This window comes from Hemicordylus capensis, chromosome 4, assembly GCF_027244095.1.
Source record: "Hemicordylus capensis ecotype Gifberg chromosome 4, rHemCap1.1.pri, whole genome shotgun sequence".
NCBI classification, from domain to species: domain Eukaryota; kingdom Metazoa; phylum Chordata; class Lepidosauria; order Squamata; family Cordylidae; genus Hemicordylus; species Hemicordylus capensis.
In genome coordinates, this window is record NC_069660.1 from 142352211 (window position 1) to 142356896 (window position 4686).

General features: G+C 42.4%; 1 long non-coding RNA gene across 1 annotated transcript; it reads right to left on the reverse strand.

The window, feature by feature from the left end:
- Positions 1-219: 219 nt before the first annotated feature.
- On the reverse strand, positions 220-4164 carry LOC128323616 (uncharacterized). The gene is made up of 4 exons (XR_008306387.1): positions 3696-4164; positions 2225-2296; positions 1501-1554; positions 220-784 (listed from the first exon to the last, which is right to left on the reverse strand). It is a non-coding gene; the product is annotated as an uncharacterized LOC128323616 (long non-coding RNA).
- Positions 4165-4686: the final 522 nt, after the last annotated feature.

Consider the following 4686-nt stretch of genomic DNA (forward strand, 5'->3'; position numbering starts at 1 on the left):
AGCTGTATTTTATTTATTCATTCATTAAATTTATAAACCACTAATAAAACTTCTCCAGGCAATTTACAGAAAATTCAAAAAATTTCAAAACCACCATCAATTAAAACACATAAAAACAGTTAAAACAATTAAATCCATATACAGAAATCCATATATATATATATATATATATATATATATATATATATATATATATATATATATATATATAGTCTGAAGTACCCATGAAACAGAAAAACTTCCCAAATCCCTAAGTGATCATGAAGAAACTTTCATCACCAAATCACTTTATCTTGAATAGCCCCATTGATCTCAGTGGCACTACCCTTACATAAACATTCTATGTAGCTGTGTCTGTTGCTGACTATTAAGCCAGGATTTCTCATCAGCATTCCTTCCTATGCTTACTCCTCCTTTGTAACAGCTTCTTGGAAGTCTTTGCAAAGCACAGCTCCACAGTGTGCAGGCAGCTTGTTCATCTTCTTTGGACTCTGTCCACCTGGTTTTCTTTTTTTGCACACAATGGGAACTGTACAAGTTCTGCTTTTCAAAGTGTTCCTCTATCTGTGAAAGAGGAAGCAGGATTTGCCAATGTTCCTTTTCATTCTTCATCACAACTGCCTTTCCTTCTTTTTATGGCACATGCTGCTGACACTTAGCCACACAGTTCTGAAGTTCTTCCTCTCTTCTTTTGCCTACCCTTCTTGGCTTTTCAAGATAAGGGGGCCTTCTGATGTGCAGTATCCCAATTGCAGGAGAGCACCGCAGCGGGGAAGTAACTTGCCTAGGGAGCAAGAGGTTGCTGGTTCAAATCCTCGCTGGTATGTTTCCCAGACTATGGGAAACACCTTAACCGCGCAGCAGCAATATAGGAAGATGCTGAAAGGCATCATCTCATACTGCGTGGGAGGAGGCAATAGTAAACCCCTCCTGTATTCTACCAAAGACAACCACAGTGCTCTGTGGTCGCCAGGAGTCAACAACAACTTGACGGCACAACTTTACCTTTACCTTGTGGAAGTGCCCACCTCACTGCAATCATATTCACTCAGCTGTACACCCGGGAACCAAGAGAATTTGAAAGGTCAGTCTACAAAGCTGACAAAAGCTAACTTTGCATCCTCCCCCCCACACACACACCATATTCTCACTTCAAAGATGTGTGTCTGCAGAGTGTTCTGTGTATTTGTATATGCACAACTCGTACATATATATATATTGCTGCTAGGTCCAAATGAGTGGCATTCTCCCTATTGTGATACAGACATTTTCCTATTTCTTTACTTAGGACTATCCTGAGCAGCAATCGTATTTGATGGTTGGAACAAGTCAACAAAGATCTAGTGATATCTTTGAAATACTTCTGAACCTAGTCCATGCATAAAGTAAAATGCTTCTGAACCTAGTCCATGCCCCATATCTCAGCTGCATGGCAATGTTTTGTTGTTCTTTCAAAAAGATGTAAGAGAAATATAGTAAAAGAAAGTAATCTCAACCCACTCTGAAGATTCAGCATTCCGAAGGTCCAGCAGACCTCCTGGTGAGGAAAGGACTCTGAAAAAAGTAAAAAAAGGAACACTGAGTATTCTTACACTGCAAATTCCTCCACCATCTAGATAAGCGACCATCTCTGTGAGCCTTGGGGCTTCCACCAGTGCTACTACAGCTTGGAAGGAGGGTGTTTCAGTCACCCTCAATGTCTTCTGCCTGCTCCTTGGTGTGAGCAACAGCCAGCAGCTCTGTCACATCCACCTCATCATCAGCACCCCATGTGTCTCTTAAATATCCTCATTCAGCCCTCACAGTCCTTTGAATGTCTTCCAGCTTCCTACAGGACTTTGCCTGTTCTTATGAGAGTCCCTGCATCTCTTGTTACCCCTCTATTCCCTTTCCCCTGCCTGTTCCATACTTTCTTTACCCCTCTCCTTGTGGTGCTACAGCTGCCCGTCCCCACCCAGCTGAGGAAATGTGCTCATGAGCATACTTTGCTCACCCACCTCTCCCTCAGCCACAGCCTTCCAGGAGAATGGTGCACGAGCTGGGCAGTAATAAACTGTTCAGAGACGTTGTGGGTCCATGCTTTGGTAATGATGGTGAAAACTAGGTTAGGCCCAAGCCCTTAATACAACACAAATACAAAGGCTTATTGGCCTTTTGCCTAAGATCAAGTGCAGTGTGTGTATTTCTAACAACCCTCCCTCATAAATTGTCTTCAGTGACTTACTATTAATGTTTATTCATAGATAAGGAGTCGGAATATGCTTTCAAAGCACCCAAAGCAAGGTACGAATGGAAACTAAAAATAGAAAACATCAAGTATCAGCAACATCTTTTACAAAATTCAGTATGCTATAAAACATAAGTCTAAAGCCAGCAGTCACAGCAAACTTCCGCAGAGGCATGCAAACAATGTCCCCAGTTGGAGAATGTCTTCAAAAATGAAACTTTTTTTTTTTTACAATGAAATATAGCTGGAAGTGTTAGCAGACAAGCCTCTTTTGGGGGACAAACTTCCAGAGAGTGGGGGCCATCACTGAGAAGACAATGCCCTGCATTGCCCCCCTCCCATTGTCAATCTGAATAAGGAGGTGCTTATGAGTGAAAGCTTTCCCTAAGCTGTGAAGGATCCAGGACATGTGACCAAAGGGGCATTGGTCAAAAAAAGGAGCCATGCATCTTGGAGTAGTCAGAAATTATAATAGCCTATTATTATGACACTGTATGTACGTCTCTTTAGCACCCCCTTATGGTCACAATTCTGGTTGTAAACAGGCTATTTAACAGAATGAAGAAACAATTCTTTCACCCCACAGTGCTTATTGTACCCCAGAGCCTAATTTGAGCTCCGATTTGTCAGTATCTGAAAATGGTTTGCAATGCCAGATTTTTCTTTTCTTTTCTTTATTGCTAGCTTAATCAAGGGTGTGGATTCCAACATGCACTTACAGCAGTAGTACATTCAGTATGTGCTGCATCACATAACTATGCAGTTCTTGTAAGCATGGCTCATTGATTGATTGGCACAGAACTCAGCTGCACCTTTCATGAACATCTGAAGCTGCCTTGGAATAAACGGAGTCAGAACACTGTTCCATCCATCTTGCCCAGCACTGCCTACTCTAACTGGCACCAGCTGGCAATAATCCTTGCACCCCCTTTCTTTAACTTTGTTTGGTGTGACTTAGAAAATTGTGTGCTCATAGAAATGGAGGAGGAAGAAAAGGCTGCAGCAGAGGGCAAAAAATAACCACAGCTCCATAAACCTAAGGAAATGAAGAAAACAGGAACTGTGACATCTGTGTAGTCCCTCCCACTTTATTTTTATCCCCAACCCTATCTATCTATCTATCTATCTATCTATCTATCTATCTATCTATCTATCTATCTGATTTGATTTCTATACCGCCCTTCCAAAAATGGGTCAGGGCGGTTTACACAGAGAAATATCAAATAAATAAGATGGATCCCTGTCCCCAAAGGCCTCACAATCTAAAAAGAAACATAAGACAGACACCAGCACAGTCGCTAGAGGTACTGTGCTGGGGGTGGAGAGAGCCAGTTACTCTCCCCTTGCTAAATAAAGAGAATCACCATGTTAAAAGGTGCCTCTTTGCCAAGTGAGCAGGGGTTATGTAGATGTTCTGAATGTGGATATAATCAACAAATGAAGGGGTGGAGATTAGGATAGCACTCACCATCCTTGTTCTCTGTATGCCCAGAAATGACACATGTTCCTGCTCTATACATGTGGGCCACATTTGCATGTAATGTAGAATTGCAGTTGATTAGGTCTGTGGTTCCGCTGACAGCACGTCCAAATGCAGAGAACTGGAGTCTGGTGCGGCAACAAAACCAAGGGTTCAGAACTGGAACTCCAATCGGGTTGTAGTGAGTTTCATTGCCTCAGCCCAATGTCCCAGGCAGCCTGTGGTACATCTGAATTCAGAACCGCAGGCTGCTTCCCCTGGAACTGGAGTTGTGGGAGGAAGGTCCTCCCTCAGCTCTGGCGTGATTGGCTGTGGGGGCTGTCCTTTAGTCAAGCCCACACAGCCAGCTCCTCCTCCTCTCTGCAATCTCACACTGATTGAAGAGAGGACACTCTGCCAAAAGCATTTTAAACATTAACATGGGGACTGAACCCCTCCAAATTTAGAGTTCAAATTGCATGTTCTGCTACACATGTAGTGAATGTAATATGTGAATAACTGTGCATTTGTACAGATCAACACTCACGCTGTACATCATTGTGTATGCATGTTGAATGTAATGTATGCGTGATTCAGCAGTCATCACAAGAAAGGTCAGGGACAGGCCTTGTGGCCATGATCCAGTTCTTCTATATATGACTATTCGTAAAACAGCGTTTGACAGATATTGAATTGCAAAATAACTGGGCCTCTTTGACAGAATTCTATAAAGGAGTAAGAACTAGATGGGATCTTTCACCAGCAAATTATTTGTCCCATATTACACTCAGCAAATTCCGGTGGGCATTTACAAGGGCAAGAACAAATTCTTTTCCCTCTGCACTATTAGCCAGGAGATACAATGGTGTTCCCCTGGAAGAACGCTTCTGCAGATGCGGCAGTGGGGAAATAGAATCTATTGAGCATATTCTATTATCCTGTAAAATACATAGGCAATCAAGGGAGCACTTAATTCTACCTCTGGTCTGTAAACAGACAG